Genomic DNA, 20,152 nt, shown 5'->3' on the forward strand with positions numbered 1-20,152 from the left:
TGTATTATTATTGTCGATGTCGGCACGGTCGTATTCTAGACGTGCTCATGTGTCAAGAAGAACATTCTCCTTCTACCTGCATTCCTGTCAATCCCTGCATCGATCAGCATGACGGATCGGTTTTACCTGATCCAACCAATCGACGTTTTTATTACGAATGCCAGAACGAACAACTGATTCGAATCGCCTGTCCGCCCAAGACATTTTTCTACTACGACGCTTGCACTTCGCGAAAACATTTCGTATCTTACTGTGAAGACGGTCAACATTTTCCGATTGACGAGGTGACGTATATCGAGTGTCGTGGTCATCGACCGAAAATGATTCGATGTTCGCCCGGAGAAAAATATTCGACACATTATCGGCGATGCGTGTCTGATCTCTGCGACGGATTTCCGGATAATACGCAACGACCTCTCCCCATCGTCCAAAAAGGATCTTTTCTGTACTCTCCGGGTTACGCGATTTGTGAAAACGGAATGGTTCGAGACACTATATCCTGTCCTCTTTCCTGGGATACATGGATCGGCGATGCCTTATTCCATTTACCGATGGTGTACGACGAAACGTCCCAAACATGTCAACCGCCTCTTTTCTGTGAAAATGTTCAACCGAGCTCGAAAGAAACTGTCGTTCCCACTCACGAGTATACGAAACATCTCCCGTCCTATCAATTTTCAACATCCTTGGATCGAGCTGTAGCTTACACGTGTGATCCAACCCGAAAACGTACGGTTCTAGAACCAGGCTATCGAGTGTCGGATCAATATACGGTTGAATGGGCTTGTGAGGATAAGTCGTCATCGTCGAAACTCGCGATAGGCGATACGAGCGATCGATATTTTGATTGCGCTCGGAGGGAAATTCAAACGTGTCCTCCTCAAACATTTTTTGACGGAAATGAATGTCGACCGCGCATCCCCGGCGCGTTTCAGTATCGGCATCTCGATGTGTTTAAATTCGATCATTTATCGATCGTTGCGAATTGGATTCGGCCCTGGACGACTCTTGATCATGAACCTCGTGCCTCTTGTGACGAAACCAACGAAGAAGTTTATATTCCCGGCTATAATATTTGTTCTCACCCCGACTGCACGCCGTACCCATTCCTCAAACAATTGAAAACGGCTATTTATTTACCCACTTCTCCTCACATGTGTCTTTTCGAAAAGGGAAAAATTCGAAAGAAACGCGTTCGACGGCAAGGTTTGAAATTTTGGTCGCAGCGATTCGTGAAACAGGCTTCGACTTATAGTGTTCCCGAAACGTGTCGTGAAGGCCATCGCATACGATCGGGACGATTTATTCCCGATTCCGTATTATACGCCACTTGTAATTGGCGTCAACCTTTTGTCTTTTGTCCTTCTTCCTCCACAGAAGGAATTCGAGCCACTCCGTACGGGAATCACGTATGCGTACCCAAAGAAGAAGCCTATGAAGGGATTTTACCGGCTGGATTAACCCTTCGACTTGAAGTTCAAGAGCTGAGTCGTATTATACCGGAACATGGAGCGCGATATAAAATAGATGGACGAGAAGCTGTTTTTGATGCGACGCAGCATCCCGAAGGTATCCCCCTCCTCACTTCAGTCTATGAAATTTGGACCGAGCGCGACATGAAATTGTTTTTTAGAATTCTCGTCACGCATCCTCGTTCAGCTTACTGGGAAGACCGAAAATTAAAAGCCCTCCCCGATCCTGACATGACGTTGTTGTACACAGGTGAAATGACCGAAAAGCCCGTCACGACCGATGACTATCCGGTTTCGGCTGACTCGTTGATTCAAATGGAATAAAGTAGAAAAAAAATGGATCGTTATTTAGGTCAAGGCATATTGTTTTACTCTACGGTTTATATCAGCATCATCCTAGTCGCAGTCACCCTCTTAACGAACCGGCTCATCTTTTTATTTTTATTAGTCCTCACGTTTGGTCTAGCTGCTTACATGGCTTATTTGACCGTTCATAATTCCGAACATCTCAAAACGACGGGCCAATCGATTGAAGACTGGATTCGAAAGATGTATCAAAAGATAACTGGATAATCGGAGGTGACTCATGTAAATATCAAGATCGGTAAAGGAAAAAAAACATGGTTTCGGTTTACACCATAGATGAATTTGGAAAAGAACGATATCCAAAAGATCCTAAAAAACCTAAACAGGAGCTGTATTATTTCGATAATGACAATCGACCTATTTTTGCCAAAGACGAGCATGGAAATGAATATTACGCTGTGGAATATCGGGGTCATGAATATATAGCGCTTCCTCGTCGGTACGCCAAATCCAATTCCGGAGACGAATTTTATCCTAAATTAAACAATGGAGGAGAATACCCGTTAAATTCATTGGATGTAAATGTGAAAACGTATGCTGTCAATGCGAGGGGAGGAGAGATTTATCCTAAATCCAGCATTGGAAAAGAATATTATATACAGGATAGAATTCGGGAAAAGCCAGAGACGAATTACATCCGATATGCACGAGACGAAAATGGAAATGAGTATTACCCGAAAGATCATAAAAACGAGGAATTTCTCTATATCTATCTAAGTTATGCTAAAAAAGCGAATGGTGATGAATTTTATCCGAGAAAGTGGTATTATTGAAAGATCTTCAGGAGAACAGTATCCGCAGCACGGACTCATCTGAAACGAAACTTGGAAAGCTTAAATAGATAAACGAGAGTCCATTATTAAAAAATGGTATCTTGTCCATCGAGTCGGCTGGGAAAAAATTTTTCACAGCTGAAAAAAAAAAAAAAAAAAAAAAAAAAAAAAAAAACTTTTTGTTAATTTTTTATTATGTCTTATAGACATGATAAAAATTAACTGTCCCCTCTGTTTGTCTGGGAAGGATGTCTCACCCATTCGAAAAAACAAACCAGGACTCATTCTTGGAATTCTATTCTTTAGAAAGGAGTGATGGGTGATGGTCTATTTTTAGAAAGTGTGAGACAACATTCCCAGATAAAAGGGGGGAGGTAGTTAATTTTTATCATGTCTAAAGACATGATAAAAATTAACAAAAAGTTTTTTTTTTTTTTTTTATCTGTAAATTTTTCTCAGCTCTTACAGTTTTTTCCCAGCCGAGTTGATCCAGAAAACCAGACATGTTAAAATTGTTTCTGGAAGAGACTCTTGCTTATCTATTTAAACTCCAAGTTTCACTTCAGATCACTCTGTGCTGTGAAAGAAGAAACATCTTCTTATAATTTGTAAGTACTAACTGATTTTTAGTTTATTCACTGGTTAGTTACTCTCCCTCCAAGTCATTCGTTTTTTTCCCCTCCAAAAATCTTCAGCTTTCATTTAGAATGACGATAAAAATAAAACACAAATAGGAAAAAGATGGTCACGCATAAGTAATGCATGTAGGGTTGAAATAGGAAGGTGAATCCTGTTAACAAATAAACAATTATCGTGAAATAAATCCAATTTTTCGGGGTTCTTTCGTCTGTTCGTGATTTTTGGAGAAATGACATTCGCGTTTGGGGTCGATCGGTCATGGGCACTTTATGGATAGCATCTAAATATTCTTGCACTTTCTCGGCAAAGAAGAGGTATCGATCGCTCGCATCTTCTTCTAACACGTCCCATAGAAGATCGGGTGTGATTTCTAGAACATGGTCCGTTTCCGATTGATAAAACTGAACGTCTAATCGCCAGTCGATATCGTAAAGAGTTCGAGCGGTCAGCACTTTATTGAAATGAAACGGATCCAATATATCGAGTACGGCGGACAGAATACTTATACCCGTCAGCACATTGGAAGTAACCGAGAATCCTGTCGCGGCGATTCTGGAAAGTGTTGCGAGCGTACTTAATTGGGTCCGAACGACGGCTTGAAGGATGGCCGATTGAATGGGAAGAGACTGCATACTCAATTTGGTTAAGAGTTTAGGCATCCGTTTTTCAAGGATTTTTTGCGCGGCTTCTAATCCAATATCGATCCCTACATCAATCGCCAATTCATGAACCAAGGACCGTTTCACATGTTTCTTGGGCCAGTTTTGTACAAAGTCGGGAAGATGAGGAGGATATGGTGGTAACGTATGATTTTTTTGCAGAGTGGAAATAGATCGATAGATACTGCTTCCCAAGTAAAATTCGCCAATATCTTGCCCCGTCGTCGTCACACAATCAGACCCGTTGAAAACAAGACCGTACGCTTCACAATAAGGCTGGTTGAGTCGTAAATGACCCTCGACGAGATTGAGGCCGGCATGATGACGAGGAAGAGAAGGATGATTTGATTGAAAGAAAACTTGTTCGGGCAAGAGAGCTAATAATTTCTTGGCGAGATTTACGGCTACACATTTTCCATTTCGATATTCCGTGTCCATACTCTGCTGCGTGTTGGAATATAAACTGTAAGGATCTTAAGTTTTACTAACGTTTATTTTATTTTAAATCTTTACTATCACTTCTTATTTTCTACTTCCGGCCAGAATTATAAGCGTGAAGGAGTTTATGCAAAGTTGTCTGGCGAACGCCAAGTATTTAAGTGTGGCCTTTTTGCCAAGCAGAAGAGAGGAAGCAGTGAGTTCGAAGCAGGCCGCTTACCTTAGAAGTTACGCAGTTGCTATTTGCCTTCCAGGCCAGAGGTTTTAATCCTCTTGATAAATTAAACGTATTGTAGTGTTCACAGTCTCTGTGCTACATACGCTTCCTGTTATTATAAGGCCAATCTTATTCTAAAGTTAAATTAGAGATTAGTTTTATTTTGATATCTTTTACGTTAGACCCCGAGTGGAGGGTCATTGTATTCCGAAGTACGGAAGTCATTGTATATAAAGAAAAATAAAGGGTTTTGTATACCCTTCGTCTGTATCCTGTCTACTTACTACAATTAGTGAACATAGCTTTAGTAAGCTCTCTGTTCTAGTCAGGTCATTGTATGTTTCCGAAGAAGGTAAGAAGAAACATTGAACCTGATAGTGGCGCCCGACGAAGAATAACCATGGCCGAGTTTCAGGAAGAACCTGTGCTGCCTGCAGAAACGGCTCAGAATCCAGAAATGCCAGCTGCCGCCCTGGAAGGATTTGGGTACATCGTCCAGACCATGCGCGCTTCGATGAAACCAGAAGCAACGTTTAATGGAAACTCACAGGTAACCAGTTTTTTGGAAAAATTGGATGACCACTTCATGCTCTACCCCGTGCACGAGTTTCAAAAAGTTACCTTAGCTACCAGCGCTTTGAGGGGCCAAGCGCTTAACTGGTTCAAATGTATCGGCAGAAGTCTCTTGGGTCAAGCAGGAAGTCCCACCTATACTTACGAAAATTTCAAGACTGCCCTACTAAAAGCCTTCCCTGTTGTAAGGGATCGTGCGAAATTAGAAACAGAACTTTTCAGTATATATCAACAAAGAATGGAAAACCTCTCGAGCTTTATTTTAAGAAAATTTCACGTTTTCAAGCTCTTGTATGGAAACCGTCCGGATCCTGAAATAATTCAAGTGATTTTGCCGAGGTTACTACCCCAAGTGCAAGACTTTATTGAATTACGAAATCCGACTACACTGGAAAAGTTATTTGAGCTAGCAATGCAGTTTGAAAGTAGAAGAACGGCGGACGTCGAAAGAAGACGCCAATATCAACAGCGAAACCAATTTGGTACGCCAAGACTACAGCAAACTCAAGCACATGGCTACGGAAAAAAAGCGAATCAGTGGGCAAGGAAACCCGAGCATTCAAAAACAGCCGGCGAACGTCGACAGTTCAATAGCAACCCAGAAAAAAAGTCTCAAGGCCAGTGGAGAAAGAAGGAAAGCACCGAAAGGAAAAATAATTTAAACTAAAACGGATTTCTGCTGACGAGAGGGTGCGGAAATCTGAAGGCCACGAAAACCCCTCTTCCTACAAGTTAAATACAGTAATGGTGAAAAATTTAACTCTTCCGAAGATTGAAGTCTTGGTAAATAATATACCGGCCACAGCACTCCTGGATACCGGCGCGCAGTGTTCCTGTGTGGCAGAAGTCTTTTTTAGAAAGTATTTTCGCAAATACCGCATATAAAATGCGGATAATACAACAGTATTAGCGGCGCAAGGAGAACAATGTAAGTGCGTAGGTAAAGTACCTTTGTACATCCGTATCAAGGACGAACAAGTAAAGGTGATGTTTTTTATAGTAAAGAATTTGCAAGCAAATTTAATCCTAGGAATAGACTTTCTTTCAGACGCACAAGCTACACTGGATTTTAATGCAGCGTCCCTTAAGCTGACGATGAAACCAGTGCGTGTAGAAAAGGTTGAACCGCCAAGGTTAAATCTTGACCACCTGCCTAATGACGAGCAAGATAGAATCCGACAAGTGGTAAGTGAATTTGCTTCCTTATTTAGTGATATTCCAGGATTTACTCAGGTTACTAACCATAGTATTGACACCGGAGATGCATTGCCGGTTCGTCAAAAACCATACCGGTATGATAAGAATAAGGAAAAAATTATAGAATGGCATATTACCGATATGCTACGTAAAAAGATCATAACGCCCATCTCAAGTAGTTATGCTAGTCCGGTGGTTTTATGTAAGAAAAATAATGATTATCCTTTGGAGCATCCAAAAAGGTGGAGATTCGCTATTGATTACCGTAAATTAAATTCCATAACGAAATATCCGGTATATCCGTTACCGATCATAGAAGAAATTTTAAGGAACATAAAATCAACCAAATTTATGACGACTTTAGATTTAACGAATGGTTATTTTCAAATAGGGGTCAGGCCTGAGGACGTGCCTAAGACTGCTTTTATAACCAAGTCTGGCACTTATGCATTTTTGCGAATGCCGTTTGGCCTTTCAGGCGCCCCAGCAACATTTCAGCGATGCATGGACATTGTGTTAAGACCTGTTCTTGGAAAGTCCACATTTATCTATTTAGATGATATCATTATTACTAGTGGTAATCTCGACCAACATATACAGGATTCAAGACAGGTGTTTTCTTTATTAAATGAGGCCGGTCTAAAAGTTAATGTCGAAAAGTGCAAATTTGCAGCCCCTGAATTAAAATATTTAGGTTACAAAATATCGCAAAAAGGGATCGAGACAGATGAATCAAAAATAATCGCTGTACAAAAGTATCCGACTCCAAACACGGCAAAGAAGCTCTCTTCTTTTCTAGGACTTTGTTCATATTATAGGTCCTTTATAAAAGATTTTGCGGCTATCGCTGAGCCATTGTTAAAATTAAAAAGGAAAAAGGCAAGATTCTCGTGGACTGCCGAAGCCAATAGTGCTTTCGAAAAATTAAAACAAGCATTAACGCAAGCCCCTGTGTTGAAATTTCCTGAAAAGGATGAAAATTTAGAAATTTCAGCGGATGCTTCGGATTATGCGGTAGGAGCGGTACTTTCGCAAAATCAGCAGCCCGTGGCATTTTTTAGCCGAACTTTAAATCAAACACAAAGAAACTATTCCGCGACCGAGAGAGAGGCACTTGCAGTTCTGTTAGCAGTGCAAAAGTTCCGAGTCTATTTTGGAAAGGCGCCGATAACAGTATATTCTGATCATGCGGCGGTAACTAGATTGTACTCAGGGAAAAATTTATCCCCAAGGTTAATAAGATGGGAACTCAAGCTGCAAGAATATAATCTGGTAATCAAGCATACCCCCGGAAAGGAAAATATCGTAGCAGATGCCCTATCACGAATTAAATTAGACAAACAGGGTAATACCGTAAAAGTTGCAATGCTGACAGCGTGTACAATAAATTCCCGAGAAACTGTAATAACCGAACTGGGTAAGGATCCTGAGTTTGGAAGTATTTATGAGTATTTGAAGGATCCTGAAAATTTTAGCCACCAAGATATTGTGGCGAAAAGAAATATGGCGGCCCATTACGAACTAATAGATGGTCTATTATTCTACACAAAAACTACGAATTCCAACAACGAATTTCGACCTGTTATCCCAGCTAGTCTTAGATTAAATATCCTGCAAGAGCTCCATGACAGCCCTTTAGCTTCTCATGCTGGTATTCGAAAAACTATCCAACGCGTACGCGAGGCAGTCTACTTTCCTGAACTGCAAAAGTTAACAAGGGCGTATGTCCAGTCCTGCCCAACATGTCAAGCCGTTAATTATATTAATTTCCGCCCGGCCGGGTTTCTAAATAGTATTAAATCCGAATTTCCAAATGAAATAATCGGCATCGATTTATTGGGCCCTTTCCCAAAAAGTCAGTTAAATAAAAATCGCTATCTCCTTGTTATGGTTGATCATTTTAGTAAATGGACCGAAATTGTTCCCTTAAAACGAGCCTCCGCGAAATTAGTTACTGATTCTATTTTAAATAAATATATCTTAAAATACGGGGCGCCCCTAAAAGTTATATCGGATAATGGTCCTCAATTTGTAAGTAATATATTTGAAGACATGTGTCAAAAACTGGGCATACGTCATTTAAAAATGGTCCCGTATCGGCCGCAATCAAATATAGCGGAACGGGTCAACAGAAATATAGTGAAAATTATCCGTAGTTATGTTAAAAATTTTCATAAAAGCTGGGATAACTATGTCAATGAATTTGCTTTCGCCCTTAGGACCGCAAAACATGATACAACGGGCAAAACTCCTGCTGAGTTATTTCTAGGCAGAAAGGTTATAACACCGTTAGATAAACTATTTTATGTGCAACAAAGAGCCCCAGAATTTAAAATGGGTGATATAGAAAAACTAATAAAAGAAGCAAAAAAGAATACGGAAGTAGCACAAAGAAAACAGAAGTTATACTATGATCTGAAACGACGGGGTGTAACTTATAAAGTAGGGGATGAAGTTTTAAAAATTAAGCATTCACTTTCTTCAGCACCAGAAGATAAAACTGCCAAATTTTTTCCACGCTTTGAAGGACCATATGTTATAGAAAAAATAACTCACGCTGTTGTAGTGTTAAAGGCAAGAAATGGTGAAACCTGTTCCGCAAATATGGATCAAATTAAACCCTACTTCGATCGTAATAAAATGAAAATCTTTTCAGATCTTTTGCAGGATCCGGTACGGCAGACACCGCAGGTACAAGTTCCAGAGGTGGGAAACGACAAGTACAAGGGCAAGCCAATGAGAGACAGAAGCAAGTGAAAAGAAAATTGCCCCGCGGAAAAACTGAAGGTAAAAAGAAAAAGAAGCCGTTCCACCGTCCAGAAAACAGAGTTCACGAACATCCCCAGAATGAAGAAGGGAGAAGGACGACGTATGTGGAAAGGACCGGGAGAAAGGACCGGGAGAAAGGACGGCAACTATAACCCGGCTGTGAAACGGAAGATTGACTCATCCGACAGATCTCTCCGCAGCAAAAGTCGCCGAACTGCGGAAGGGCCATCAGCGGCGGAGGAAAAAGTACAAGAAAAATTTGAACGGCCAACAACGAGGTCCAAGCAGGATCACGACAGAAGTTTCCCGGTTCCACCAAGACCAGCTGCCTTCAAACGGCCAAGACCACAAGCAGAGGACAGAAGGAAGATGTTCAAGGGTGGCCGTAGTGGTGAAAAACGGAAGCTTCCAGAGGAAAGCACTGAAGGGCGAGCCCGTACAAGAAGGAGGATCAACCAAGCTACTATCAGCTATACCTTTAAAGACTGGGCCCAGAAAAGGATGTCTGAATATTACAAAGATAAGTAACATTTTATGTTACTTTACAAACTTAAGTTAATCTTTCATTCTTACTGCAAGTGGCAGATTTCAAGAAGTTTTACCTCATGCGAGGTCTACCTTTATCGCCAAAAGGGCGAGAAATGAGTTGTGACCGATTTTCTTATTATGTTTTTCAATTACTCGCGCGTAAAACTAAAGTTGATGTATAATAGCGTTGTGTAAAGACTTAAATATTGTAAAAAGTTATTGTATAAATTTTATTTAAAACATTCTAGCAAGAAAGAAGTTTTAGTCTGAAAGACTTTTTGAAATGTAGTATTATTTCAATGTAGAAAGAATTGGCACTTGCTTTGAAAAGAATAGAAGTTAACAATGTACTACTAATGTATGTTTTCAAATGTGTAAAATTAACGGCATGTTGATATGTTCTTGTATACATGTGAACTGTTATTTTGAATGTTAAGAAATACCGTGATATGGTAAAAGTGAAAGTAATGTTAAAAATGTGTTATGCGTGTGACTGTAAAGATTAAATCATGACGAATATATGTTAAAGGTTGAATGATGTAGTTAGGCTCTCTGACGCTACACTTTAGAGTTAGCCACTTTCAGAATAGTACCTCAGGGTCTAGAGTTGAAATTAGGGTGTGTTAGGAGGTCTCGTATGTTGAATTTTAACACGTTAGTGTTTTGATTGTAGGAGGAAGTGTGGCACACGTAGACAGAAACACATTCGTGGTTGGTGTTCTTTTACAACACATGTCAGAGAGCACGGGGAGAGATAATTAAAATAGTCATGAATGAAATAAGAATGTTAAGAAAAGTATATTCTATATGTTATTTGCAATGTCATTCTGTAACATTTCATTAAACTAGTTTTCCTTCCAGATCTCTGGAAGGAACCAGAATTGAATAAAGCTCCTGTTTAGATGCAGTACAGATGAAAAAGAAAAAAAAAAGGATTGTTGTATATCCCGGGAGCTGCTATAGTAACAAATTCCTTTCATTTAAATTTTCTAGTTTCTAGCTAAGTTATGATTGTAAAAGGTTGGCCTCGCGTTAGTTTTTAGAGTTAAAAGTTTTCAACAAGGTCGTTTTAGACCTCAGTTTCAAACAAATTAACTCTGGCGGGAAGTATGTAAGGATCTTAAGTTTTACTAACGTTTATTTTATTTTAAATCTTTACTATCACTTCTTATTTTCTACTTCCGGCCAGAATTATAAGCGTGAAGGAGTTTATGCAAAGTTGTCTGGCGAACGCCAAGTATTTAAGTGTGGCCTTTTTGCCAAGCAGAAGAGAGGAAGCAGTGAGTTCGAAGCAGGCCGCTTACCTTAGAAGTTACGCAGTTGCTATTTGCCTTCCAGGCCAGAGGTTTTAATCCTCTTGATAAATTAAACGTATTGTAGTGTTCACAGTCTCTGTGTTACATACGCTTCCTGTTATTATAAGGCCAATCTTATTCTAAAGTTAAATTAGAGATTAGTTTTATTTTGATATCTTTTACGTTAGACCCCGAGTGGAGGGTCATTGTATTCCGAAGTACGGAAGTCATTGTATATAAAGAAAAATAAAGGGTTTTGTATACCCTTCGTCTGTATCCTGTCTACTTACTACAATTAGTGAACATAGCTTTAGTAAGCTCTCTGTTCTAGTCAGGTCATTGTATGTTTCCGAAGAAGGTAAGAAGAAACATTGAACCTGATAAAACGATCGCAGGCGGGTTGGCAAGCTAAACTGAAACCCGTTCTGAGTCGAATCCATCGCGGTTCATCTTCCAGGGAACACGATTCTAAATTTTCTTGGAAAGGGAAGCAGGCAATCATGTCACATCCCGTTTGCGTAAAAACAAATTTTTCGACGACGTGACATTGTTCCGGATCGAGGGTTTTAGGAATGTAGTAATCCCGTTTGGAGTCGGCTTTTCTTATTTGGAAGGTGGTATGTTTAAAAATAAAAGCGTACCGACTTTGAAGAGCTTGTTCGTAAATATAGAGTTGAGTCGCTTCTTGAGCATACCGAATAGCGTGATCGAGATCGTAAGAAGTGAGAGTATATTCATTTCTATTTTGAAACGAATCCCATTTCATCTTGGAGGAGGGCTTTGTTCCTATATATCGAAAAAATGTTCGATGTTGTTGCTTTTTTAACAACAAAAATAAAAGGATTCTTTTTTTTATATAGTAACAAGTATAAAATGAGATTCAATTCAGTATTTACAGTTGCGTATGGAACATATACAAAAACCAGTTCGAAAAAAAATTTTTTTTAATTAAAAAATAAATTGTCTCAACTATAAAATCCTATAAATTTTAGTTTTTACAGTTGCGTATGGAATAGCGATAAAAACCAGTTCTCAAAAATTTTTTTTAATGAACTATCTTATCTATAAAATCTTGTCAAAATCAGTTTTTACAGTTGAGGATGGAACCTGATGAAAAAATATTTTGGAAAGGATGCTATTCGAAAAACATTTTATCATGGTTAGTAGTTCTTCTTGTAAAGGACAAAAACAAGTTCATTTCGTCTAATATTTGTGCATCTAAAGTATTTAAATCTATTCCAAAAAAATATATATATATAGTCTCCCACATACCTTCAATGTATTATTGGACTGTTCACTCTTTATATTCCATTAAAGAGCCATGGAAAAAATGTTCCGAGTCTCTAGGGGTTCATTTTGCCTTGTTCACTACTTGTAGTTTCTACATTTTCGTCTTCACACTCTAGTCTTTCGAAGGAAGCTTCTACAGGATCTTCTCCTCCCCTTTCCGATGGAGGTGGACTCTCGGGAGAAATAGGATCTTCTTCCCCCTTTTCCGATGGAGGTGGACTCTTGGGAGAAGGATAACAAACAGGTTGTAAATCGACAATCGAAGGGTCGAAATAATCACTTGAAGCTAAAGTAGGGTCCGACATATTATTTCTGTTTTTCTTCTTGATTCTAGGATCCTCTCTCACATTCTTTCTCTTTTGAGAATTATTTTCTTGTTGATTCTTTTTCGCCTGGTATTGTTCCAATTCTTTCGTCTTCCAGACTTTAATTTCGTAAAATATATTTGAAAATAGATCCTCTCCAAGATACTTTAAATACAATGCACCCCATTCGCTTACTTCATCACTGGTAGAAGGTGTAGTGTTTATTATTTCTTCTATAGTACGTCGAATCACATCCACGTAGAGAAGAGATTCCGATTGTTTGGAAACTTCGTGATATAAACAACGGACGATTCGAGCATGAACTGCTTTAAAATCTAGAGCTTCTTGTTCGTTTAAAGGTGTTTTTTCATCTCCTCCGTACTGTAGATTAAAAACATACTTTTGCAGATCCTCGCCCAGCAATCCGTCTACGGCAAATAATTTATACACTTCTATCTTAGGTATTTCCTGTCGTTTGAATAAGATATTGGAAAGTCTTATTAGATCGGTCGATCTAGAATAGTCTTTAGATAAAACTTTCTCGATCATATTCCATTCATCTGGCGTGGAGATGGTTTTATTTTGTACCAACTGCTGTTGCACATCCATCCATAAACGCCAAATGGTATTTAAACAGTATCGCTGGACGGGTACAAGAGGTTTCAAATCTTGAATCAAGGTCCACGGAAACATCATCATATTAGCTATTCTTTTTAAAACTCTCAACTGAACGGTGGTTTTAGTCGTAAACAAATTAGATTGATTAAATTCTTCCAGCACGACTTCATCCAACACGTACTTGAGACGATCCTTCAAGGGTAATGTCAAAGGCTCCAGGGTTACAGTGTTTTCCTGATCCATCTTGTCCTCAGTATGAAATGAGAAAATCGTCTCAGCTCCAGCTGTTTATATACTGTGAAACGAAAGGGGGGAGGTAGAAAGGAGAAGCAAAAGTTGAGTAGTAAAAAAAAAAAAACTTTTTGTTAATTTTTATCATGTCTTTAGACATGATAAAAATTAACTCTCTCTTCTTTTCGTCTGGGAATGATGTCTCATCTTTTCGAACATATTTCTAAAAATAAATTTCCAAGAAAGAAATGAGTCATGTTCTATTTTTAGAAACATATCGAGACAACAGATTAACATCATTTGAACAAAAGGGGGGATAGTTAATTTTAATCATGTCTGAAGACATGATTAAAATTAACAAAAAGTTTTTTTTTTTTTTTTTTTTTTTTTTTTTTTTTAATACAGTTTTGGAAATTTTTCCCAGTTGGTTCGATCGATAAAACCAGAAAAAGGATTTCCACTTAACTATTTAAATTACTCGAGTTTTGGTTTCAGATCAGTCTGTGCTTTGGATACCAGCCTCGAAAGAGCTTCAGTTAAAGTCTATTATATACACATTTTGGTAAGTGAACTTTATTATTTTGTTGAATTGCTTGGATATTGTTTCTTTTTCAACTCGTTGTGTTTAAGCTCTTTTCTTTCTCAAAACAATACGAGCTTGTCGTGGCAATCGATCTCGAGCTGTTGGATGCCGTCGTGAGCAATGACTTAATAGATATCGACAAGCTTTATTGGGAATTTTCTTATTTCGTATGTGGGCCCCACCTTCGGTCACAAACGTAATGGAATGGTTACCATATTTATGAAGCAATCGATTAGGACCCACACGAACGGTTCGAGATCCAAGAACGTATCCTCGACGTTTTCTCATAGGTCTTCTACGAATGGGTCTTTGTGTTCCTCTACGATTGATATTGGAAGGAGAAGAAGAAGAAGATGCAGACGATGAAAAGGAAGCCGAACGACTTCTTCTTACAGGACTTCTTCTTCTAGAATGACGTATTTCTAAACTACGACTACGATTTCTCTGACTTTTTCTTCTTCTTGGACTTGGACTTCTGCTCCTGCTTAGACTTGGACTTCTGCTCCTTCTTGGACTCGGACTGCGTTTTCTTGGACTTCTTCTTGAACTTGGACTCGAACTTCGAGAAGAAGGAGAAACGGACGGTCGAATAATGTAAGGGCTAGTGGTTACATCGGATTTGGCATACGTGTGGAGAGGAAATTGAAGTTCGAAATCGTCGGGAAGGTCGACTTGGTTTTGAATTTGTGAAGGTAGAATATCGTCATAATAAATAACTTCGGGTGTTCCAAGAGGTGGAATTTCCTTCGAAACATCATCCTCGTTAGGATCATTCATTCTGACTTTATTTCAATCGAAACACGGATCCGACGACAGGATCTAAGTTATATCGCATAGAAGCTCGATACGCATCTTGAACCGATGTGCAAAGAATATATTCCAAAGGTCCGAATCGTTTCTTTTCTAAAATAATGGGAAGATCGACCGTCCCTGCTCGATAAAAAGGCGTGAGGGAGAGAATTTCATTCAATTGTAACACGTTCCCGTGCTGGAATTCCCTACAACAGAGATAATCGATCCATTTCTGAACGAGTTTCTTATAAGCACGAGCTTCCGCGGACGTTTTAAAACACAATTGCCAGCCTTCAATGCGATCGATATGATTCAGCATGTAATCAAAAGCTGTCCAAAAATGAAATAACAGTGACGACGTATTCCGGAAGGACGTGAGATCGATTAAAATCCATGACATGTTTTCTAAGGGAGTCGGATCGGGATTCTCGGGACTGATCCATCGATCCAGGGTAGGACTAGGACCGATCGAAAGAGCTTTCTTGGACTCTTTAACTTCGGGTAGATCCGTTTTGTAAAGGAACGTCTGTTCCAAATCCATCAGCTGTTTGGTTTTTTCCATATACCTTTCTAAACTTCCCGGGAAATGAAAATAGGATAAATAGGAACACGTATGGTATCGATCGATAAAAATCATGTGGCTCGTTAAAATGACGAGGTGTTGAGCCGTTTTAATGTCGTGGTGTAAAACGGCATGCGGAAAAGGTTCAATGTAGAATAATAAATCGCACGTGTTCGTGCTCAATTCTTCCGGTTTAATCACACGCACATGAGGGGAAGACGGGTACGTATAAAAGGGACAAATGACAAAAATGGTGAGGTGGGATAAATGTTTGGAAATGTAATTGTTGATCACATAGGGTAATCGACTCAGGTTCCCAAACACAATTGTTTTCTTGTGTTGGAGAAGGTACTGAAACAATTCGTCTAAATGATTCATTCTTTGCTCTTCTTTTTCTTTTTCTGAAATAAATGAAAAAAAAATATTTAAAAATAAGGAACCATGAATTCAGAAACGATTATGAAACAAACTGTAGCTTGCATTTCTTGGTTTTTGAATGAAACGTTCGGTCCCTCAATTGCCGATCGGTTCAACCAAGAAATTCAATGTTGGCCCGAGACGTGGAACCGGTTACGCGAATGGTTAGTTCATACGCCGATGCAGAATCCCAAAGATTGTATTTTATCGTTTGCTCAAACTCTGCCTCAGTACGAAACGTTCCAGGCCTCTTTAGAAAATTCGCTCGCTATTCACGAAGAATTTTGGAATAAAGTATTTACTAACTTGAGAGTTGCCCAGTCGCTTTTAGGATCCCCATGAATATTTCGAAGCTAGAACCGTTCGGTATCTTTGCTTTAGCGAGCGGATTACTCTATTCCAGTTGCGTGTTGATTGTGCATGAGGAAGAAACTCACTTTAAATTTCATTTCACGGTCTTAACGCTCGTCATTTTTCTAGCGCTCATGGCCATCACATCTTTCAAATATTTAAAATACCATTATCAATGTGAGAGAATGGAAGATATAATGTCCGCTTTGAAAATTCAATAATAATAATAAGAAGAAAAAAGCACTTCCATCATGAATTTTGTCGAACAGTTATACGAAATGACGTTGGATGAAATGGCCACTTATTTAAGTGAGAAAGATCCTATTTTCCGGAAATTGTTCACTGAATATGTGGAGTATGCCAATTTATTACCCGAAGAACAAACTCAAGCCGAAACGCTTTACCGACAATATTTTCCAGAATCGGAGGATACTCTCGACGCGTTTATTGACAATTGGCGACGGTTTAAATTACAGTATCGTTCCGACAATGGCCGACAGGTCGAAGAAGATGTCGAACCGGACGAGGTGGAAGTTCGTTCTCAAAAAGGTGGACCTTGTCCGGGTTTCGTCTTTGATCTGAAGGGAAAACGACTTTACAGTCCGAGAGTCCTGAAACCGTTCAAATCAGATCGCCGGCCAAATGAATTTGATGTGTTCAAGTTTCTCATGGACAAAGAACGCAATCATGAAGTGTATCACCTAAATATTGAACCGAACGCCAATGAGCTGTATTTAGATATGTCTTATGAAGATAGACGCAACATGGACACTCGAGCAGATCAAGCGCTACGGAAAATGGCAAAAATGGTGACCATCTTAAATCAAAATTGCCATTATAAAATATTGGATCTCTATAGCGAAAGACGAATCACATAAACTAAACGCGAAAAGCCAAAGAAACAAAAAATATATTATTAACATACCTGAACAGAAGCTTGTATTCAAGCACAAACTGATTTGAAGTGAAACTGGGATGGTTTAAATAAATAAGTGAAAGTTCATTATTGTAAGAAAATGGTGATGTCTGGTCAATCGAGTTGGCTGGGAAAATTTCTGAGAGCTGAGAAAAATATTTTCTAGTAGTGAAAAAAAAAAAAAAAAAAAAAAAAAAAAAAAAAAAAAAAACTTTTTGTTAATTTTTATCATGTCTTCTAGACATGATAAAAATTAACTCTACCCTCCTTTTCGTTTTGAATGATGTCAACATGTGTCTAAAAATAGATTTCCAAGAAAAGTATGATTCATTCTTAGAGATCTATTTTTAGAAACATGTTGACATCATTCAAAACGAAAAGGAGGGTAGAGTGAATTTTTATCATGTCTAGAAGACATGATAAAAATTAACAAAAAGTTTTTTTTTTTTTTTTTTTCCAGCTCTTGGGAAATTTTTCTAGCTGACTCTGATCATTCTTGTTCTTCCTTCTTGAGTGGGCAAGATGTCAATAAAAGCAGTTGTTGGTATATTTCTTCTTGGATTTAAGTTACGCCCGTCCATCACCTTGAACGTGTTTATGAATACGAGTGACTCATCGTTATGTATGAAAGTATTTCTCTGAAAGATTTTGGATTCATCTTGGGTAGGTCTTGTCATATTTTTTTAAATTAAATCATTACTTTTTCATAAAAATGCCTCCACCTAGCATCAGAGCTATAATATGTAACATTATATTTCCGTAAAACATCCAGTTGCGTTGATTAAAATGTTCGGCTCCTGTTTTGGGTGTCGCATCACTGTAAATAGCTGTTGCCAGGTAGCCGAAATTGAGTAACGAGACAAATACAATTCCTAATAAGATAATTACCATGATAGCCTTTGTATCCATCGTGATGTATTTTTGAATCTAGTCTTTATTCTCTTTTCGGTTACACGTAAAGTAATAAACCGACCATTAGTATATTGATCACATTGACAACCGTTGGAGCAATGAGCAACATTTTATTGTTGGCCCAGAAATCGCTCGCTGTCGTTCCTTTGGTCGTGACTTTATTCGGATCAGCAGCATCGTAAACGAAAGCCACACTGCCGTAGGAGAGACGATATACGATGAGGGCCATGATGACCAGTGTTGTCACCAGACATATTAAAATGGTTATGGCGAGAGTCGAACGAAGATTAAAACCAAACATTGTTTTATCCACTAATGATTCCTTTATTATGTGATTTCTTGATGCACTTGTCGATACCATTGAAGAAGATTGAAATGTAAAGGGATCGATTGTCCCGAATAATAGACGAGTAAATTTCGGTACATGAAACATTGGAATAGGTAAAGAAGGAAAAAACAGAGTAGATGAAATAATATCATGATGGAAACGATTCTTGATCGTTCATCAGCTTGGATTCCTTATCAGGAAGAATTTCTAAGAAGTCAATTGTTATTAACGTATCCCAAAAATATTATTTTTACAGCTCAACTCTTAGATGCGCATTTACGATATGTAACGGAACATGTTTATCCCAATTACCCCTCGGCAGAAAAATTCAACGTGAATTCTTTAAATGAGGTGGATTGGGCTCATTCCGTGATTCTGGTGAATCAAGACAGACAATTATTAATCGCTCCTGAACCGGTTAAACAGCTCGTCAACCTTGATCGGCGTTTACGGTATCATGAAGCGGCCGAAACTATATTCCATGGATTTCATTTCTTTCCTAAACTCTTCTATATATTTCAGTTTCGATGGATCGTGTTTCTGGTGTTGGTTGCGTGGTTTATCGAATGGAGAATAGACATTCGAAAAAAGAAATTCTTTTAAGAATATGGACCCAAATAAGAAGGTTTTTCCTATGATGTAGTATAAGCTTGGATCCAGGCCACAGCACTGACTGACGATTTAAATAGTTAAGTGAAAGTTTATTCTGGTTAAAAAAGGGTAACTTCTTGTCCACATCGAATTGACTTAAAAAAAAAAAAAAAAAAAAAAAAAAAAAAAAACACATTTTGTTAATTTTTATCATGTCTTTAGACATGATAAAAATTAACTTTACTACCCCTCACCCCTTATTTTGGTTTGAATCAGGTGTCAACATGTTTCTAAAATAAATTTCCAAGAACGATATGACTCATTCTTTTGCTTAGAAATCTAGTTTTAGAAAGTGTGAGACATCATTCACAACAAAAAAGAAAAAGGGGGTAGAGTTAATTTTTATCATGTCTAAAGACATGATAAAAATTTACAAAAAGTTTTTTTTTTTTTTTTTTTTTTTTTTTTTTTTAGCTCTTAGAAAATTTTTCCAACTGACATTGTCATGTTTTGTTACTAATGGACTTTCGTATTCCTAAGCTTTTTTTTTCATTGGTTATTTTTCTCCTTTTCTAGGTGTTCCGATCATTTCAAAGTCAGGCGTAGATGCAGTTGCATGATTCGCTGCGATCGCCATTAATATACTTGTCACGTATTTACTGACGGCATACATTTGCTGCGTGAAACGATTATACAAAGGATTGGGGACTTTGAGAGGTTCCTTCTTTGACAATTTGTCTTGAATCAAAAACGAAACGCAATGAAGTTCCGTGGATACGTTCGTATCGTCTGCTTGCAGAGTTTCTTGGAATACGGCAAAAGCCCGATTCAAATCGTGATCGGTGACGAGTTTCGTTAAATATGGAGCGATATATTTATCGTGAATGACTTTCCCGATCACGCCATTCAACATGTCAAAGATGGAATTAAACGCCATCAATATTTTTAACTGAATTTCCGAATGGACGCATGTGTTAGCGATACTGTACATTTTTAAAAATCCTTCGTAGCCTTCTGGAATTTCGGTCGTTCAATCTAGAACGTGTTTACTCATGGGCAGTTTTTCAATGACTTTCCGTAGATAAGAAACGAGATATTTTTCGCGAGCCGTTTCCAATTCTCGATTCATTTGCTGACCGGGATCTGTGTGTTTATTTTGAAGCTCTAATAATAGAGACACGTCCGACTCTTTAATTCGTTTATGGGTAGGTTCTTCTTCCTCCTTCTCCCCCTCTTCATGGTCCATTTCCTTTTCGGATTCTTCATGAGCGCGTTTCATTTTTATTTTGATTATATGTCTCCCTTTCTTTTATTTTGATTTTCTCTCTCT

The sequence above is a fragment of the Stegodyphus dumicola genome, chromosome 11, assembly GCF_044657685.1.
Source record: "Stegodyphus dumicola isolate Sdum_Otavi_A_Nest chromosome 11, ASM4465768v1".
Classification (NCBI taxonomy): Eukaryota; Metazoa; Arthropoda; class Arachnida; order Araneae; family Eresidae; genus Stegodyphus; species Stegodyphus dumicola.